The sequence below is a fragment of the Cryptotermes secundus genome, unplaced genomic scaffold, assembly GCF_002891405.2.
Source record: "Cryptotermes secundus unplaced genomic scaffold, Csec_1.0 scaffold1342, whole genome shotgun sequence".
Taxonomy (NCBI): Eukaryota; Metazoa; Arthropoda; class Insecta; order Blattodea; family Kalotermitidae; genus Cryptotermes; species Cryptotermes secundus.
The window spans coordinates 65446-87597 of record NW_019727421.1 but is presented as its reverse complement, the minus strand read 5'-3'; the positions used below and the strand labels follow the sequence as shown (position 1 = coordinate 87597).

Below are 22152 nucleotides of genomic sequence, written 5' to 3'. Positions count from 1 at the left end.
AGACCCGGGCTGCAGAGGTGGGAAGCCAGCAACTAACCGCTTGAGCTATGGCGCGCCTCAATATTGTGTTACCAAGTGACAACACTACAGTTTACCGTTGCTATATTCTGGTTCTATTCATGAATAACTGAGATTAGATTTGCATTCAGTTTGTGCCAGAATGATAAACACCAGCCTGTTTAAACTAATTACCCATAGACAGAAACATATGGAACAAGTGTCTGGATTATCAGTTTTTATTGAAGAATTTACATAATAAATTCTATCTGGTAGTTCTCAGTCACAAAAGTTATGGAAAGTATATAATTGTAGAGGGCATATAAGGACACTAGACAGTCCATTGATGCACCCCTGGACCACATTATACACCTCAGGGCGTAGCAGGAAGATATTAGTAACAAAATCTGGCGTAGCAGGAAGATGATTAGTAACAAAATCTACATCTAATGTTTACGTAGAATCATTCATGTGACATACCAGCCATTTTGTAGTGGTAAAATTCTATGTATAACCTGCACAAATTCCGTTCAATATAGTAAACTGAAAATGTGCACAGTGTCCACGAAGTACAAGTGCCCTTACCTGGATGATGTGTGAGGGTAAAATTGTGGAAAATTTCAGAGACAGTTGTGGCACCTACTCAGACACACTGACACTTCCTCTCATTGAACAGAGCGTATTTCCAAACAGATTAATGGTCTTTGAATGAACAAAATCTTAGTTGTGTCCCAATGGCGCCTCCTATCCAATTGGTACCTTGGGCTCTTCCAACAGGGTAAAGGGGATTGGGGCATGAAGCTCACCACTCATCTCCATCTAGTGACGAAGTGAAGAATGGTGGGGCTATACATCCAATCCCCTCCAATCCCCCATGTCTTCATGGCATAGTGCTTGGACAACTTTACCGTTACCCTTAACTTACTTGAAGGGTGCATGCTATTTGACCCCACAATGTCGAGGAGGAAGAACTGTGCTTCTGTAGCCTGTCTTGGGCAGGTTAGCTATGAAGACTCAGCATGCAAACAGTTGAAACACAATGACTGTGAAATGGACACAACTTGCGCAGCCTTCTGTTGCCACACAGTTTATAATATCCGAGCCAAAAGCATATGTGAGCTAATTTATGTAAATGTGGCAACCCGGCAAGTCTGACTGGCATATTTTAGAGCCCTCTACTGAACACGCAGGCTTAGGTCTACTGTACTGTGCTGACATTATCTCGATATTCCATTAAGACCATATATTCAAAACTACAAACACAGAGCATGATGACATCCAGGCTTCCTCATCCATTTCAACAACGAACATAACAGATGTGAAACAATTTATCCAGGAGGTGCTCCATTCGATTATCGGGAGGGACACTGGCTATACTGACTGACCCTTTCCATGTTATTCTTTAGTTCACCATTTATCAAGCATTATTCCAACTGATGCTACGTAGCCAAAATACTAAGATGATTGTAAAATAAACCCTAAATAACACACGCTCGCAAGAACACACACACAACTGAAGATTCTAAAGGTTTCTGGAATCGCTCGACTTTTGGACTCTGTCCATCATCTGGCTAGAAAGAACTCTTTCTAATGGACACAGCAGAATAGGTCTCCTCCCTCCCCCTTCACCAGAGGCCAGAAAAAGATCCAGTCTCTGAAATGGTATGTTCTAGTTTTTTTTGAACACTGGACAATGAACAAAGTCCAAAAACCTACCATTTCTGAGTTATATACGCTACCAATTTTAAACTCCGAAGTTTTTCTTCTCCTTCAGTTAAGGTACAGGCTTCTTGGTCATGTTAACAGTCTCACTGTCGTCCTGCTCATCTGCTTTCTCGGTCACATTTCTTATTCCCCGAGGTCTCCTCATCCATCCTTTCCACATGGCTCTGCATTGCCTTCTGCATGTCAGTCCCTCTGCTGCATCAGGTACACCAAGCGGCTGTTTCTCTGCGCACAGCATGTGTTCACAATGTGACGTAAAATTTATATATGTAGGTAAGTCAATACCATATTTACGCATGTATAGGCCGCACATTTTTTGCCAAAAATTCAAGAGGAAAACTGGGGTGCGGCTTATATTCGAAATCACACTTCATTAAAAAAAATTATATTCATAATTAGTAATACAGGGTGTTCAATGATTGAGGAAACCGGGGCAGCAGCGTAGAGCGGATGGAACGTTTTTTCCACGACTACTGTGCCCCTCCCCGCTAGCGAGGGTGCAGTCATGTCGCTGATACCCTTACATCAGTTTCTGTACATGCACACATTTATAAGAATACTGTAAAAAGATAACACAAACTTACCGTGCTTTATAACAGGTGCTGAAAGTGACCCCCTTCTGCTTGCAAACAAGCTTCGCATCACATGAATGAATTATGCGACACTTTCTGAAGTTGGTCCACGGTAATTGAACCATATTACTGTTCATCACTTGACTCGTTACTGTCGATGTCTCTCTCGCTCGAAGTTTCGCTGTCAGGTGATGTCAGCCATACAGCGTCATCTTCAGCCCCGTCCATTGCGTTGGAAATGGATGTGACTTTAAAACTTTTGGAAACCATTTCTTCTGGTATGGTGTTCCATGCAGCCACAATCCACTCACACATTTGACTTAATGAAGGTTTCTTCAATCGTCCAGTCGGCGTCATCTCCGTGGAACCGCATCTCCAGTCCCGGTAAAAGCGCCGCAAATGAGACTTGAAAGGACGGTTTATTGACACGTCAAGTGGTTGTAACATGCCAGTCATCCCCCCTGGTATCACAACCATATCACTTTTCTCCTGCCTCATCTTCACTTTCACATTTTCAGTTAAATGGCTTCGAAAACTGTCAACCACTAACATTGACCGCTGACGTAAAAGTGCGCCTGGGCGCCGAAACCACACTGATTTCAACCAATCCAGATAGAGCTCTTCTGTCATCCATCCTTTTTCTTGAACTCTCACCAAAATTCCCGGTGGACGCTTTTCTTTCGGCAATGTTTTGCGTTTGAAGATTACAAATGGTGGTAGTTTGTTTCCATCAGCAGTGATACCAAGCATTACGGTACACCGCTGCTTTTCTGCTCCTGCAGTCCGCACACGCACTGTTTTTTTGCCTGCTTTGTTCACTGTACTTTCACCCGGCATTTCAAAGAACACAGGAGTTTCATCAACATTTCCAATAGCTCCCATGGTGTAGCTGTGCGTCTTTCTTAATTTCAGGACATGTTTTTGAAATGCAAGCAGTTTCTCCTGGTATGTGTTGGGAAGGCGCTGCGCTACTGACGTCCGTCGCCGAATTACAAGATCATGTCGGGCAAAAGCGCCTTGCCCATCCATAACTTCCCTTAAATTCATTATGAGGAATTTTCATTGTCCCCTATTTTGAGGCCTTCAAATTGAATCATTTCCACAGACACTGAAAATCCATCCGCCCGTGTATTACGCACGTATCGCAAAAGTTTATTTTCAAGTTCTGGAAATTCAGCTTTCTTTCCGTGGAAAGATTGTCGATTTTGTGACGTTTTTTCAAGGGCATCTTTCGTTAGTATCCATCTTTGCACATTTGTTTCGTCAACGTCGAATTTTCTCCCTGCTGCTCGATTTCCGTGTTCTTGCGTGTAACACACCACTTGAAGTTTAAATTTAGACGTATAACCTGCTCTTACTTGACCCATGTTTCACTCAGAACTAACCAGGCAAGTCAAGTAAAGGCGAAAAGGTTATAACTCTCCCCCGCAATGCCTTTGTTCCGAGCGGTACCGTTATTTTCGCTGGTTGCGAACTTAGGAATGTTAAACGTTGCCAAATTTCGGAATAATTTCCACTCCTGAAATAATATTCCAAGAAAATTATTTTTTCTATAATTTCTGTCTGAAAATTGTGCTGCGGCCTATACATGCGTAAATACGGTAAGTAAGTTACAAATGGATATAAACTTAAATAAGAGTACTGATCTGAAGAATGCTTTTATCTCTCAACATAACTTCCCTGTACACTGAGGCACTTGTCCCATCGATTCACAAGCCCCTGAAAACCAGCAGCATATTGTTTGGGCTGCTGTCGGAACCAGGTGGTGACTTCCCTTTCTACAGCTTCATCGTCGGGAAAATGTTCAGCCGAAAGATGATGTTAAGAGGGCCGAATGGAAGTTGCATGACAGGTTATATTTTCACAAAGTCTGTGCATGATGGGTGCCATGCATGTTGACCCCAAAACACAAAATGAAAAGAATGGGCCGGGCATTACAGCATCTCAATCACTAATATGATGGACACAATATGCTAGCCTGAATTGTCACAGGTGATGAGTCTTGCTACAAGCGACTACCATTTGTTCGGCCCTCTTAAACATCATCTTTCGGCTGAACATTTTCCCGATGATGAAGCTGTAGAAAGGGAAGGTGCTGCCTGGTTCCAACAGCAGCCGAAGGAATTTTATGCTGCTGGTTTACAGGGGCTTGTGAAAGAATAGGACAAAATGTCAATGTACAGGGAGATTATGTTGAAAAATAAAAGTATATTTCAAATCAGTACTCTTATTTGTTTAAGTTCTATATCCATTTGTAACTTACTTATTTACTTACCCTCATATATTGAAATATTTTTTGAGCTAGTGGGATGTGACGTCTCTAAAATAAGAACTTCCATTAATGATTATTAACTCAGCTCCCTGGAGTTTATAATATTTTATTTAAACATCCTGTTACACTCTACACAATATATGACACAAACTCCGTCCTAGTGCAACAATTTACTGTAGTTCTTTCATGTTCCTTTCTTCTACACTACATGTTTCGGATGTAAATGGCCATCATCAGGTGTATACTCTCACGCAGATGCTACACTGCACATAGTTTAAAATTTAAAAAACACTAGTCTTCACAGTTGTTCATTTCTCCGTTGTTAACTGTTTTGATATATCAGAATCCTCCCTGCTGATATCTGTCAGATATGTACAAGATCTTTGTTAATCTACACACGTCAATTTGATTTTTTAAAAACTGGCACTTTTAAAATCTTCAATTTCAATTTAAAAATTTCTTTAATTTTTTTTCAAATTTTAAAATTTAAAATTCTCAGGGGTACCCGCCCTATGTCTAGTGTTGCAGGGGCTACTCCTGTGTTCAGCACTGTTCAGGTATTATTCTGTGTAGGCTCCCTGTGTGCATGCTGCTGCTTATCTTTAATACGGACCACATGTATTAAAGATAAGCAGCGGCATGCATCAGCCTACCTTCACACGTTTCTAAGGACAGCTGCAACTTGCAAATCCATTCGTGCACTGTGCACTACTTTATATGGTGAAGAGACACAAAACGGAAGACATATTCCAGGACCAGGGAGCAGGATCAGTTCTGGTGATGCAGTGACAGCCAACGTGTGGTGAAACATGAGGAAGAGCTCTGCTGATGCAAAGTTATTGAGGGACGAGTGTATGGTACATCTTATGCAAAATGAAGCAAGCATTCCTTGGCAAGAAAAGTGTCAGTAATCAGAGTTCTCTTCCTCAGAGTGACCAAGAATTAGCTTCGGTTATGATGCAGTTCATTCAGGCAGTGAAGAAAATTCGTATGGAGGGAGGGGCATAACTGCACTGAATTTAAGTACAATTAAAAGTGTCATTCCACTACATGAAACATCTGAATTGCAATCAATATTATTAATGACACTGCCTAATTTTATTAAGAATTATATAATTACAGTGGAACTTACTTCACAATTTTCAGTTGGCTCTTTCCTTCTAAGGCAAAGGAGACCTGAAGCAAATAGCGGTGCCTTAGTGCCAAACCACTTTCTCTTCTAATCTCATGATAGACCGCTCAGTTTCTCTGCTGATATTCACAATGAAACGATGTAAGAAAGTCTTTCATGATCCTTTCAATTAAATTCTCTGTACTACTTAATTTCTCCACAGGAAGAATCAACCCACCTTTATTAAACTTTCTTCTCAATATACCAAGTATCCCGCAAACAGATATCTCGTCTGCAATGTCCAATACGCGTAGTTTGTATTCATCTGACCAGTCCATAATATCTATCTCAATATACTCAATCCAAGTGATATATCTATCTGAAACTAACTGATCAACAAATTTACTAACATGTAATGGCAGAAGAGCACAGATAACGTACAGCAAAAAGCATACGATGCTGCTGAATTGTATGTATAAGCTGTTCATCCGTTTCAGTGCTACACTCTACTAATCAACAGCTTCCAGTGCTGAATTATCATCATAACTGCAGGAGAATGTCATGTCATGTCTGTTTCCACTCAACAAGACAGGGCACTGTGAACATTAAGCAATCAGAATCAAACAGAACTCATTTGCACAGATGTTTTGTACCATGGGACTCAGTTCATTTCCCGTCAGTTTGAAAGGTAAGCAACAGCAATCAACTCCAATATATTGTAGCATTCTACAAAACGGAAGCATGCCACAAACAGCAAAACTGTCTTACAACATGGAAACTGGGGCATGTTACAAGTCACATACTGTGCCTTTAGTCTCAACCCATTTCTGCTGCTCTATGATTTACTGCACACATCAACATGTATGCGCAGATGTCTCTTCAGATCACTCTTCAAAATGAATGACTTATTATATACATCACAACAAAATGGCTGCTGCCCACTATGTATGCGCTGATGAATCTTATGAGTATTCTGATGACTTAATGACTTACTACATATGTGGTGCAATCCAAAAGTTCCCGAAATCTATATAAATAAAAATGTAAATGTTCGTTTGATTCTTACCTAAGATCTCCGAAACTTCTTCACCAATCGCTTCTAAATTTTGATACAACGTTGCATTCGAACACGTGCGTGCTTTCATATACCTATTATATAGATGTCACACCCGTGACAGGTAAAAACAGGTAAAAGTATTAATTGTATTCAATATAATATGCTGTAACGTGTTATACGTCTTCCTTCGAATACCAAGAGATTGTTGCCTAGGAATAACCGTGGCAACAAACTGTTGAAACTGTTCGCTGCCTAGGAATAATTGTGGCAACGAACTGTTGAAACAGCAAATCGTTGCCTTGGAATAACCGTGGCAACGAACTGTTTAAACTGCGGAAATAATGCATTTCTGCGGCAACGAGCGCAGAACACGTGAAATGGAGCCCTGGGCGAAAGTGCCCTCTATTGCGTCCGAAACCGGGTTCTAATAGTCCAGCTCCAAAGAATTTTTCGGTGATACTGGTCATGATAATAATTGTACTCGAGACGTGCGTGGAAGTTATTTCGTAAGTATAGTTTATTTTTCATTGTTTTTCTTTTCGTTTTCTAAGAACAGGCTTAGGTCATCGTATTCGCAGAGCGGAAGCAATGCGTCGAGTAATTTCAAATGAAACTGGGGAAGAACGGGCAGACTGAGCCACAGCAAGGCGTGGCCGGGCGTGTTCGTTTGAGTCTTACCGAAGATCTCCGAAACTTCTTCGCCGATCGCTTCAAAATTTTGATACAACGTTGCATTCGAACACGCGCGTTTTTTTGAGTGCCTATTATGTAGATGTCACACCCGTGACAGGTAAAAACCTGCCACATGTTCCGAATCAAGCAGTCGTTTCAATTGTAACGCTAGAACAGTTAGCGTATACTTCCATGGGAACGCAATAACAGTTTGCCGTTGCTAGCATTTCTTAAGCAACAGATGAAACTAACTCTTCGACAAGGTATTCCCTATCCTGTCTGAGCGCTGGCTATATGTATGAGAGAGTTTAGCTCCAGCGACTGTTCAGTATCACGAGTGTCTCGAGTATCACGAGGTCACAAGTATCACAAGAGATTCCGAGTGAAATCACAGCATCCGCTGAGGTATAAATAGCCCACCTTGGACAAGAAGCAGTCAGTCTCAGGGCAGATGCCAAGGGATATGGAAGAGAGCCTGGAGGTAAGCGCCGAAGTAGTCAGTCTTGGGACAGCCAACACCGAATATAAACAGTTTCGATTTATTTTCATTTTGATTTAATTTTTCGTGTGACATTGCCTTGGAATTGGGCTGTGTCATTTTCATCTATCTATCTAACTTATAGAAATAAAAATGTAAATGTTCGTTTTCTCTTATCGAAGATCCATGGAAACGCAATAACAGTGGGCCGTTGCTAACAACAGATCGTGCCCTCTATTGCGTCCGAAACCAGGTTATAATAGTCCAGCACCGAAGAGTTTTAAATAAAAATGTAAATGTTCGTTTTCTCTTATTGAAGATCTCCGAAAGTTCTTCACCGATCGCTTCGAAATCCAGCAGTCGTTTCAATAGTAACGCTAGAACAGCGTATACTTCCATTGAAACGCAATAACAGTGGCCCATTGCTAGCATTTCCTAAGCAACAGATGAAACTAACTCTTCGATAATGTATTCCCTATCCCGTCCGAGAGCTTCGAAATTTTGACTCAACATTGCATTCGCAGCAGTCGTTTCAATAGTAACACTAGAACAGTTAGCGCATGCTTCCATGGAAACGCAATAACAGTGGCCCGTTGCTAGCATTTTTTTCTTCATCAGTGCAATCGATCTGCTTTAGTTCATTCAAATAAAGCCTCACAGAAGATCAAACTTGGATCGTCGTACTTGCCAAGCGGAAGCAATGCGTTGAGTATTTGCAAATCAAACTGGAGAAGAACGGGCATCAGCGAACGAGTGAAAGAGACAAAGACAGGCTCAAATACGTGCTGAGGAAGCAGCAGAGCAATGTGCAGCCAGACTTGAAGATGCGATCGGAATTGGGCTGTGTCATTTACCATAGCGTTCATTTCGTGAGTACAGTTTATTTTTCATTGTTTTTCATTTCGTTTTCTTAACTGTTCTCCTTATTTTTCAGTGCAAGTGGCGGTGGGATTGAGCTGTGTCGACTGATCTGCATTTGAATTGAAATATTTCGTCCAAATAATGCCTCGCAGAAGAACAAGCTTAGGTCATCGTACTCGTGAAGCCGAAGCAATGCGTCGAGTAATTTCAAATGAAACTGGGAAGGAACGGGCAGACTTAGCCACAGCAAGGCGTGGCCGGGCACAGCTAGTATATTAATAAAAACTATTACATCTTACCTAGATCTTATTCTGCACCATCACCTTCAAAGTAGTCCTCTTGGGAGTGCATACACCGATCCCAGCGTTTATGCCACTTTTAAAATGCATCCTGGAAGTCTTTCTTTGTTACGGTGTTTAGTACAGTCTGCGTTTCTGCGTGAATTTCCTCAACTGCATCAAATCTTCGCCCCTTCAACTTCATTTTCATCTTGGGGAAGAGAAAGAAGTCACATGGAGCTAAGTCTGGCGAGTACGGTGGGTGGGGAACAACTGCCATCTTGTTTTTAGCCAAAAATTCCTGCACAATGTAAGCCATATGCGGTCATGCGTTGTCATGGTGGAGTACCCAGTCGTTTGTGCGCCACTTCTCTGGACGTTTTCTCCTCATGTTCTCCCTCAAACGCCTTAGAACATCGCAATAGAACTCTTTATTGACTGTCTGACCAGGAGGGACAAACTCCTTATGAACAATCCCGTCAATATCAAAAAAAGAGATCAACATGGACTTAATGTTGCTCTTGACTTGTCGAGCTTTTTTTGGCCGAGGTGAAGAAGGGCTCTTCCACTGCGACGATTGCTGCTTGCTTTCAGGGTCGTAGCCATAAACCCAACTTTCGGCACCAGTGACAACCTTCAAAAGAAAGTTTGGATCCTCTTGAAGCTGTTGCTGAAGTTCCCTCCAGACTTCCAAGCGATGCTGCTTCTGTTCATTTTGCAGCAGTCGTGGCACAAACTTCGCCGCAATCCTCATGTTCAGTTCCTCTGACAAAATTCGTTGACATGTACCATAACTTAGTCCCAAGGTGTTACAGAGGTCTTGGACAGTCAGTCTACGATCTTGCAGATTCAGATCCCTAACTTTCGCAACATTTTCTGGTGTTTTGCCCGTTGACGGCCATCCCGAAAGATCGTCATCATCAGTCGATGTTCGGCCATTTTTGAAACGCTTATACCAGTCGTAAGTTTGTGTCTGGCCTAAAATGTTGTCACCAAAAGCTTGCTTCAATATTTGGTGCATTTCTACAGCGGTTTTCTTAAGTTTAAAACAAAACTTTATACAGACACGTTGCTCTCTCAGGTCAGCCATCGCAAAACCGCCTACTCATAGAAACACAACAATGGAAATACATTCAACAACAATAAACCCAACCACTCAACTTGACGCCGCTTGCCACACTGATTCAAGAAGGTGTGAGGACACCTAACGGTATTTCAATGTACTCATAAACATTCGCGTGCAAAATTCAAATTTTGGAAACTTTTGGATTGCCCCACATACGTCACATATGAATGGCCGCTCCCCACTATCTATGTGCTGATGTGTCTTCAGATTACCCTTAATACTGAATGACTACCTACACACTTCACAGCAAAACGGCCACTTTCCAGTATGTATGCACTGATGCCTCTTCAGACGACTCCGCTGACTCAATGTCTTACTACATACATAACAGCAAAATGGCTTCGCTCCACTATGTATGCACTGATGTCCCTTCAGATGACTCCGCTGACTAAATGTCTTATTACACACATCACAGCAAAACGGTCGCTTTCCAGTATGCATGCGCTGATGCCTCTTTAGACAACTCTTACAGCTGAATGATTTATTACACCCAGTGCAACAAAATGGCTGCTCACCACTAAGTATGCACTGATGTGTCTTTAGATGACTCTGCTGACTGAATGTCTTATTATATACATCACAGAAAAATGGCTTTCCTCCACTATGTATGTACTGATGTCTCTTCAAATAACTGCGCTGACCGGATGTCTTATTACACACATCACAGCAAAACGGTCACTTTCCAGTATGTATGTGCTGATGCCTCTTTAGATGACTCTTTTAAGGTGCTGCCACACAGAGCACTACGTACACTATGTTCACTATATGAACAGAAAAATATTTCCCTTTTTTGCCAATGTGACTGGCCACACAGACTTCTGTATGCTATGTTCGCTATGTTAGCTGCATCGCAGTGTGTTTGACTGTTTTAATTGAAGAAGGAAGTTGTTCTTAATTTCATGCCATGCAACCACTTCCTTTTACATTTACACAAGGAAAGTAACAGCAAAAGCTCATCGTCGGAATCATCACTGCCCCCCATCGGCACACTTTCGGCCAACATCTCATTCAAGTCTCAGCAGTTTCATACCAAACATAGCTTTCTGTGTGGCCACGCGGTATAGTAAACATAGCATAGCACTCTGTATGGCTGCACCTTTACAGCTGAATGACTTATTACAACCACTGCAACAAAATGGCTGCTCCCCACCATGTATTCGCTGATGTCCTCAGATTACTCTTAACATTGAATGACTTACTACACACATCACAGAACAATGGCCGCTCTCCAGTATATACATGCTGATGCCTCCTTAGATGACGCTTAAAAGCTGGAAGACTTATTACACACATCACAGCAAAACAGCCACTACCCACTATGTATGCGCTGATGTGTCTTCAGACAACTCTTATAGCTGAATGACTTATTACACCCATTGCAACAAAATGGCTGTTCCCCACTATGTAAGCATCAATGTGCTATCAGAATTTGCTCTTGACTGAATGAATCACCACGTTCATCACAGGAATATCATTGCTCCTCATCATGTAGAGGTTGAAGTTCATTCAAATTACCCTGGAAAATGAGTAAATAACATGAAATATGCTAATAGGAAGAGAAATGAGTTTGAAGCCCCAGTACAGTGAGATGTTAAATCGGTAGGCGTGAGAGTGGTGACAGAGAGAGGAGGGAGGGAGGGAGGGATAGAGAAAGCACACCCTCTTGCGTGGTGCGTGCCTGAGTCCATCAGCATGTATGGAGGTTTCTGATTCAACAGAAATTAAGCTGTACTGTACTGTTTAACAAATTCCAAATTAAATAAAATTATGCATTTGTAAGGCTGGACAGGCATCTACTTAATAGTGGAAAGGCTCCACAAATGAAATAACAATAAAGGCTGAGCAAAAAAATGATACTAAGAAAGGCTGCACGTGGCCCAGCAAAATCTCCAAAACAATATTGTGACATGTTGACCCCTACCTCCCCAGCGGCACGTAGCGGTAACGTAGTGCTCGCGTAATAGGCGAGTCATAACCCCACCACTCTCCCCGCAGTGAAGTCACGAGCGGAGGCGAAGTTAGCCGAGCTCCCGCAACCTGGTAACTATGCAATGCGAGTCAACAGCGGTGACGTCACCAAGGGATATCGCGGTTGCCAGGCAGCAGTCAACAACTCCTGTGACGTGTCACGCAACAGGCACCACTGCGGCTATATAAGGGAACTGCATAGCAGCTACGAGTGTGTTGTAATGTGGGCAGTCGCCGAGTTGAGTTGTAATGTGGGCAGTCGCCGAGTTGTAATGTGACAGTCGCCAAGTGTGTAATCAACAGTTCTCCAGTCAGCCAACTACAGTTGGAGTATAGCAGCCGTCGCGGAAAGAAGAACCGGACGTGTGTGTGATTGTGTAATTGGGAGTGTGGATACATAGCTCTCCTACTGTAAACGTGTAGACTACTGAAGACAGAGTGAGCTGATTTGCGCATAGGGTTATAAATCGTGAAACCCCGCAACAGTGGTAACAGATTAATGAGATTAGGGTTATAAACTGTGAAACCACGCAACTGTGTGATAAGTAATTGTAGCCGTTACTTGTAGATTGTTCAATAAACCAATTAACGATCTCTACGGCGTATTCTGTAACGAAACACCTTACACTGGTGTCAGAAGTGGGATTAGGACTTACACACGTGACCGACGAGATTCGATCTCAAGACACGTGACAATTTGGTGTCAGAAATTTTACGAGCTTTAATACGCCTCAAGAGAATTTTACTGCGACAAGATGGAGATGCAGTAGATGATGGAAATGCTGGCTAGGATGGACGCCAGCATGAAAACCAACATAGAAATGCTGGCTAGGATGGACGTCAGCATGAAAACCGAGAAAGAAGAAATGGAGGCAAATAGGAGGAAAGCCAGAGATTTCCTGGCCAAATTAGACGCCGATATGAAAACCCATCAAGAAGAGATGAGGGCAAACCAAGTACAAGCAGATGCCGACCGATTGCGGACGGAAGATAGAATGGAAGCCAACCGAAAAAAAGACAGAGAAGATTTCCTGGCGAAGTTAGAATTCCATCAAGAAAAAGCAAACAGCATGCTGACGAAATTAGACGCCGACTTCAATGCCTGGCAGGAAGAGACGTTGGCCTGCTCAGTGGACACGATACCTGCGACGGCACAACAAGAAGAGGTTCCCATAGTGATACTGGTCGGAGTGACGGTGGCCTGCCAAGAAAGGGAGGCACGCCCAGAAGAAGAAGAAGAGCCGACTTCAGCGAACAGGGAACCTGAGGCGGCAGAACTACGAGAGGTACCCGTACAAGACGCCGAAGTAATGCCGGTCGGAGAACCGAAGAATAAAAGGCGTAGGGACCGAAACCGACGAAATAGAAAATCTCGCACGGGAAAATTGCGGACCCCAGAACAAATTGGCCGTCGTTCACAGGAAGGTGTCCTGACATGCAACAGTGGCATGGCGTCGGAGGAACATCGTCAGAAAATCCTGGACCCAAGGAGATCATGAATCCCGGATGAAGCTGGCTGCCACCTGCAGGAGGACATCCCATCGCGCGACAGTGGCACGAGGTTGGAGAAATGCCTTCAAGAAGGAAACTCCCCAGGGAACCTTCAGATGTCAGACAGGAAAGGTGACAACCAAGGGCGTCATCGGAGGGTGTAGATCAGGACAGCGATCGCACCAAGAAGGGAGAATTTGTAAGAAGACCATCTACGAGATTGTCAGCATGAAGATCATGAAGGAAATGGTTGGATCTTCTGTCGGCCTACGACACGTCAAGGACTGGACACTGTGGAGGGGTCGACCCCCTCCAAAACGAAAAAGACGCAGGGCACAGAAGAGGAGCCGGTAAAATAGAAGAACCGGCCTCCCCAGTGAGAGTGAATGTGCCATGGGAGAAAGCGATGGATGAATGGGATACAACTGGATCTTCTGGCGAGCTGAAAGGGAACCGCTCAAGATGAGTTGGTCTTAAGAAGGGAGCGGTTGTAACGGCCAGAGAACAGATGCTGCAAGAACAGCCTCTGAAGCAAAGGAACGGGGATGCACCGTTAGGCTATTCGGGACGAACAGCCTTAAGGAGGGAGCAGTGTGACATGTTGACCCCTACCTCCCCAGCGGCACGTAGCGGTAACGTAGCGCTCGCGTAATAGGCGAGTCATCACCACACCACTCTCCCCGCGGTGACGTCACGAGCGGAGGCGAAGTTAGCCGAGCTCCCGCAACCTAGTAACTATGCAACGTGAGTCAACAGCGGTGACGTAACCAAGGGATATCGCGGTTGCCAGGCAGCAGTCAACAACTCCTGTGACGTGTCACGCAACAGGCACCACTGCGGCTATATAAGGGAACTGCATAGCAGCTATGAGTGTGTTGTAATGTGGACAGTCGCAGAGTTGAGTTGTAATGTGGGCAGTCGCCGAGTTGTAATGTGACAGTCGCCGAGTGTGTTATCAACAGTTCTCCAGTCAGCCGACTACAGTTGGAGTATAGCAGCCGTCGCGGAAAGAAGAACTGGACGTGTGTGTGATTGTGTAATTGGGAGTGTGTGATACAGTGATACATAGCTCTCCTACTGCAAACGTGTAGACTACTGAAGACAGAGTGAGCTGATTTGCGCATAGGGTTATAAATCGTGAAACCCCGCAACAGTGGTAACAGATTAATGTGATTAGGGTTATAAACTGTGAAACCCCGCAACTGTGTGATAAGTAATTGTAGCCGTTACTTGTAGATTGTTCAATAAACCAATTAACGATCTTTACGGCGTATTCTGTAACGAAACACCTTACACTATATGAGGGGCAGTAAAATGAAAACGGGTCAGAAGCCAAAACATATTAAAGAACAATTCTTACCTAAAAAGTAATTTCCAAAACTGTTAATACATTTATCCCACTGGGAGATAAGACAGTCAATCCCATCCTTGAAAAAGCTTGTGGGCTGTCTATGGAACCACATCTTTACCCAGCCACACACATCTTCGACCGATGCAAACCGATGTCCATGAATGTCTCTCATCAGGTCTCAAAAAATGTGAAAATCATACAGGGAGAGATCTGGGCTGTAGGGGGGATGTTGAAGCACTTCCCAACCAAATCTCTGCAGTGTGGGGGCGCGCATTATCATGAAGAAGGATAATGCCGTTTGATAGCATTCCAGGGCGTTTTGACTTTATGGCACGTCTCAGTATCTGCAAAGTGTCTTCACAGCGCTGTGCACTGAAGTGAAGTGGATAAAGCTATCAAGGACATGAGGAATGGAAATGCCACAGGAGATGATGATGTACCTGGAGATGTGCTTAAGTTACTGGGAGAAGGTGGTTTGAAAACACTGACAAAACTAATAAACACCATATATGAAACTGGGTAGTGGCCCAAGGACTTTACAGAAGTGACAATTATTGCCTTAAAGAAAAAACAAAAGCTACAAAATGCAGAGACCATCGCACAGTAAGCCTTATTGCACATACAGCAAAGATAATAGCAAAGGTATTTAAAAGAAGACCTGAAAAGAAAATAGAGGATATACATGGAGAGGATCAGTTAGGATTTAGAAGAGGCAAAGGAACCAGGGATGCAATTGGGATGATGAGAATTATAGCACAACGAACTTTGGAGATAGATGAAGAACAGTGTGCTTGCTTTATAGACTGGCAGAAGGCCTTTGACCATGTAAATTGGACCAAATTAATGCAGATCCTAAAGGAAACAGGTATCAATTGGCGGGAATGAAGATTGATTAGTAAATTTTCATGAATCACAAAGTTACGAGTGCGGCTGGACAGAGGGGAGACAACAAGTGTGAAGACTGGAAGAGGAGTTTGACAAGGATGCTGTTTATCACCAATTTTGTTCAACTTGTACAGCATATGCCTTACCAAGGAAACTGTGGATGGGCTTGGAGACTTCAAATTAGGAGGGCAAATTATTCAAACTGTGAAATATGCAGATGACCTTGTGTTAATGGCTAAGGAAGAAACTGTGCTACAGGGTATGATTGATAGACTAATCGAAATTGGAAGGTGCTATGGCATGGTAATGTGGAAAAAACAAAAGTATTGAAAATTTCAAGACAACCAACCCCAGTCACAATAAAGATAGACCAAAAACAACTGGGGAATGTGAAATGTTTTAAATATTTGGGTAACTTGTTAACAGATGATGGAAGGTGTACGTGTGAAATTAAATCTAGGATTCCCATGGCAAAAGCTGCATTTAGCAAGAAGAATCTTTTTACCAGCAAACTGGACTTAAATTTGAGAAATAAACTAGTGAAATACTATATTTGGAGCACTGCTTTGTATGGGGCTGAAACTTGGATACTTAGGGCAGTAGATCAGAAACACCTGGAAAGCTTCAAAATGTGGTGTTGGAGAAGGACGGAGAAGATCAGTCGGACCGATTATGTGAGAAATGAAGAAGTGTTATTTAGAGTCAGTGAGCAGAGGAATATCCTACACGAAATACGAAAATGGAAGCCTAATTGGTTTGGTCATGTCTTACGCGGTAACTGTCTTCTAAAAGAAGTTACTGAAGGAAAGATAGAGGGGCAGATAGAAGTGACCAGAAGATGAGGAAGAAGACGTAAGAAGATGCTGGATGACCTTGGGGACAGAAGAGGATATTTTCATTTGAAGGAGAAAGCTCTAGGTCGCATCAAGTGGAGGAGCTGTTTTGGAAGAGACTGTGGACCTGTCGTCTTGATAGATTACTGATGATGATGTACAGGTCATTCTCAGACAATTCTTTCGAGAGTTACAAAAGCAGAAAGACTATATGGCTGGTTCCAGCAAGGCTCAGCTACTGCCAACATTTCACGTACATCTATGCAGGCTTTGTCTAGAACTTTCGGGGACAGAAATATCAGCACTGGCATTTGGGAGGCACATTCACCTGACCTTAATTCTTATATTTTCTTCTGTGGTTCTTTGCAGGACAAAGTTTAAACAGCAAACACCACTTGGAAGAAATAAAAGAAATGTTCATAGGGAAATTGCAAAAAATCCTGCACAACAGCTTTAAGGGTTAATAAGAACATTTTCTGCTGATGCAAGGAATGTCTGTGTGTAGGGGGACAGCATTTTCAACACCTTCTATGACCTGAATTGCATATTTCGTTCCAAATATTAGCAGCCACAGGCATACTGATTCATTGACAAAATTTGTATGCACCTTGCAGCCAGTGGCGCATCAGTCGCTGTGAACAGGCCGAGAAAGGTAAGAACCTACATCTATATACATATGTTGTGACCTGTTGCGCTATGGATGATGCCCCTCCCTCCCCGCCAGCCGTGACGTGCCAAGCGGAGCGAAGTGAGCCGAGTCCCAGCACGCTGGTTGCTATGCAAAGCGAGTAAACAGCGGTGATGTAACACGGGATGCCACAGTTGTTACATAGCCGTAAACAACTCCCAACAGCATTGCTAGGCTATCGGCAAACATGGCGTCAGACAACAGTGGTGCCTATTACGTAACTGTTTTCCCGTTGTCCAGCTGAGGGTTTATAAGGGAACTACACAGCCGCCGAAGACAGTTCTCAAAGCAGCAGCCTACGAGTTGGGTTGAAATCTAGCCAGCAGTGAGCCGTTACAGTTGAGTTGGAATACAGCAGCCGTCGGGGAAAGAAGAACTGGACGCATGTGTGATAATCAGTGATAGTTTGTGATAAGTGAGTAATAATTGGGAGCGTGACACAGTGACACTTGTATAGCTCCTGTATCGTAATTAATACGTGTAGACTACTGAGGACAGAGTGAATTGATTAGTGCATAGGGTTTGTAAACTGTGGAAACCCTCAACAGTGTTGTAATTAATTGTAGTTACAACTTGTAGGTTGTTAAATAAACCAATTAATAATCTGAACAGCATCTTCAGTAACGAAACACGTTACAATATAAATATTCTCTGTACGATCTCATATCTAATGTTTAGTCACCGTTCTGTCTAGAAAACAACAAAAGAAATCTGTCATAACAACCCATCACCTGACAGCAGGTACAGGGGCAACTCCAACAGTGTCAGGTATATTAAATTTACTTCACACAAAGGGAAACAGCCAACATGTGTCTATAATCTATCACACAGTCACAAATCTTTAGAGAATCATTAGTTATCCTAAAGCAAATCCTCAACAAAATGACACCTCTCTGTTATTATATGGATACAGGCTGTAAGGGAGAAAGAAAACAAATGATAAACTTCAGCATTTATAGATCCTGAGAACCCTATGATGTAGTACCGAGGCACGGCTTAGTGGATTGGACAAACAAGGAAAATGTGAAGGATTGTTCCTGCAATGGAATTTACTGCACACATTCAGTTTACACAAAATCTATTTTCATCTAAAATATTAGACCCGTTTAATGAAAATGGGAGTGGTACATCACACGCAACATTCAACATAGCACAGTTGCCTAGAAACATTTCAGGGGGAAAAAAAACTTTCAAAACCTAGTCAATAATGCAGTGGAGTTGTTTCATGTTCACAGAGAAGACAAATGGCATTTCTGCACATCTGTGTTATCTGCCTAACAGTGCACATACAGCTCACCTCAGGTTCAGCCTTTATTTCTGGAAATGTTGTTAGGGCAGGATCCTCTTCCTCTTCTGCATGTGAGACTGCCTCAGCTTTTACATTCATGGCCTGATCTGCATCATGAGGTGTTGGGTATGTCTCACCATATGAACCCACTAAAGTGTTCTCTGAATTTGTATAGCTCTGTAAAAATCATCACATCCTTCTCAGAAATGGATGCACAACACCACACATTAAACAGCATATGCTTTCCTTGCTGTGGCTGTTTCTCATCACATCTAACCCATAAGAGCAGTTATATATGGATGCGCTTCTCTACAGCTATCAAGATCACTAACCAAGTACTCAGTTCATAGCTCAGTGACTTTCCTGAGGAATGATCGGTCACTGCGGCAGTACAGAAAATATCTGCTTTTTTTGTTCCTAAAATCATCATAATGAAGAGCTAGACAACTTGTAACCTTCGTTCACCAAGCATAATTAAAAGGATGAAGTCCAGGAGGATGAGATGGGCAGTTCAAATAGCAGGCATGGGGGACAAGAGGAATGCATATAGGATATGGATCAGGATAGGGACCTGTGACGGGTTCTTGCGAACATGTCAATAAATTTTCTGGTTCCCTACAATATTGGAAAATTCTTCGGTGGCCAAGCAACTGGTGGCTTCTCAAGGATTCACTCAGCTTCATGAAATTATTTATTTTACCTAAATGCTGAAGTCAAGGAGGATGACATGGGCAGCTCATATAGCAGGCATAGGGGAGAAAAGGAATGCATACAGGATATCTTTTAAGAGATGGGTGATTTAAATTCCCATAATCGCAGCAGGCCGCAGTTAATTTAAATGTCCGCCATTGTAGAGTATTAGAAATTGTAAGCATGTTACTGAAAATGGTGTAATTTCTACAATTTTTGTGATAAACCAACGAAATAAACGCTGCCTTTATCTAGAAAGAATATAGAATCAGATATTGTAATTTACAGATTTTAGAATCTGTAAAAATTGTTACACTGATTCCAAATTTTTTTTTCCCAATTTTGAGCATCTGTCCATAAAAATGCATAAAGCTTCTGCACAAAACGTTTCTGCAGTATGCAGTGTGCGTGCCGCTGTTATTCTTTACTACGTAGTAGTAGTGTAGTCCTGTGTAGTGTGACTACACAGGATAACGCCCATACAGTGTGGAAACAAGAAATAGCCGCTGCAGCACTTTAGACATAGGGCGAGTAACCCTAACAATTTAAAATTAAAAAAAAAAAAAAAAAAATTAGAGAAAAAATTTTAAAGGATTTTAAAATTTGAACTAAAGATTTTATAGTGCTACTACAGGTACGTCAAAATTAACGCGTGTAAAATAATCTACATCCAGACAGATATCAACGAAGTAGATGTTGATAATAACAAGGAAAGTGTTTTAAATGTTAAATTTTGGGCTGAGTGCAGTGTGACAGCGACGTGAGTGTTATACACCTGATGATGGCCGTCTGAGGACGAAACATGTAGTGTAGGTGAACAAGATCAAGGACACATAATATATTGTTTGCACTTGGGACGGAATTTGTATCATTATATCATCGTATGGAGTGCAACAGGATGCTTAAATATAATATTGCATTAGAACTGCTTAAAAGGAAATAGAAGTGGTACATCACAAGCAGCATACATTCAACAAACTATACTGTCTAGAGACACTTCAGAACAAGGCCTTCAAAGGCAAGTCAGCAGCACAGCGGAGTTGTTCCATGTGCACAGACAGCCAGACAGATGGAGATGAGATAGACAACTGGAATTCCTGCCTATCTGTGATATCTGCCTAACAGTGGACATACAGAAGCATACAGCTCACCTCAGGTTCAGCCTTTATCTCCTGAACTGTAGTTTGCAAAGGATCCGCTACCTCTTCTGCATCTGAGACTTCCTCAGCTTTTATATTCATGGCCTGGTTTGCATCATGACTTGCTGGGTATGTCTCACCACAGGGACCCTCTAAAACTTTCTGACTTTGTGCAGTTCTGTAAAGGCATCAAATCTTCTATCAGTCATGGCTATATAACACCACACATGAAACGATATATGCTGTCCTTGCTGTAGCTGTTTCTCATTAGATGTAATGCATAACAGCTGCTCTGTACAGATTTCTTCTCTACAGACTTCATAATCTTAGCAAGTGTAAAGTTCATAATTCAGGGACCATCCTGAGAAACCTGTGGTCCCTGTGGAAGTACAGATAATACATATCTGCTCTTTATGGAACCTAAGCACTCATTACTGTGTTCACACATGACCATCATCACTTTGCATCCTGCCACAAACAACCCCAGTCCAAACTCCCCAAACTTGTATCTTTAAAAAAAAAAAATCAATCTTCACAATTGTCTCCCAAGTGGTCTCATTCTTTCAGGTTTTCTGTCCAAATCTTTTTACACATGTCTCATTCTCGCACGTGTGCTACATGACCTACACATATCACTCTCTTTGAATTAATCCCTCCTACATAATATTCGAAACTGTTATAATGTAAAGAACCATGTAAACTCCCTGGATGGATTATGAAAAGTAATAAGCTTGGCATAAAAAGTTTAGTTTCTTAACACTTTGAGGACTGGCAATTTAAACATTTATATCACCCTGTGGACCAGCATTTTTAAACCTACTATCCTAACTTGTACACTGTTCACTTCAAAAATTAATATAAAATGTAATTAATTTTATGAACTAAAATTTTTGGAGAACACTTACCAATGCTCCTAGAAGTGCTTGAGGGTGTGATATTTTTCAAAGCATTCCCCTCTGTGAAGTGGCATTACACAAAACTTGCAAATGTAGGCAGTCCTACTCCTTTTCTTGTGAAATGCACAAACACGGCATTGCCTAGAAGGCTGCTTCCCCTTGAAATGTTCACTCTTCACAATTTTTGAGAGGGTATGTTTCCGCATATCACCCGAGAGTCGCCCAGGGGGGTCAAAATGAGGCCTGCGTGGGGTGGGGGTACACGGGCCTGGTCGCGCTAAGACTGTGTCTGCCGCCGGTTCTGCTGCCACCATGTGGTCTGTAGCCCAGGCTTTTGCCACATTCAGCAGAAATGCTTTGTATTTCAATTTTGAATGAGGGTTTAAATTTTTGAAAGCAAAAAATGAATTGAAAATGGCACAATTTATAAGCCACAAGGCAACTTTCTTTGTCCACTTTACTGTTTTCCAAGGAAGAGAATAATAGGCCAAGTGCTGATCGGCTCTATCAACTCCCTTCATGAACATATTATACTCGGAAATACAAACAGGCTTCTTTACCTGTCCATGTCTCTTTTGAACATCAACCATGCTCGAATTGTGAATTGTGGAAATCATATTCACAACACGAGTATCCCTCCAGGACTGAAGAAGAATATCCCCCTTCCTCCTGAATGTGGTTTCGCCACGTTTCAGGGATTTACATTCCTCTTTCAGATCTGGAGGAAGGCCTCTGTTCACCCTAATTGTTCCACAAACACGTACTTTTCTCGAA

The 22152-nt window shown here is 42.3% G+C and overlaps 1 long non-coding RNA gene across 1 annotated transcript; it reads right to left on the bottom strand.

Annotated features, from left to right (window-relative positions):
• Nucleotides 1-239: 239 nt before the first annotated feature.
• LOC111864804 lies at nucleotides 240-21425 on the bottom strand. The gene is made up of 3 exons (XR_004513054.1): nucleotides 21388-21425; nucleotides 20495-20660; nucleotides 240-1947 (listed from the first exon to the last, which is right to left on the bottom strand). It is a non-coding gene; the product is annotated as an uncharacterized LOC111864804 (long non-coding RNA).
• Nucleotides 21426-22152: the final 727 nt, after the last annotated feature.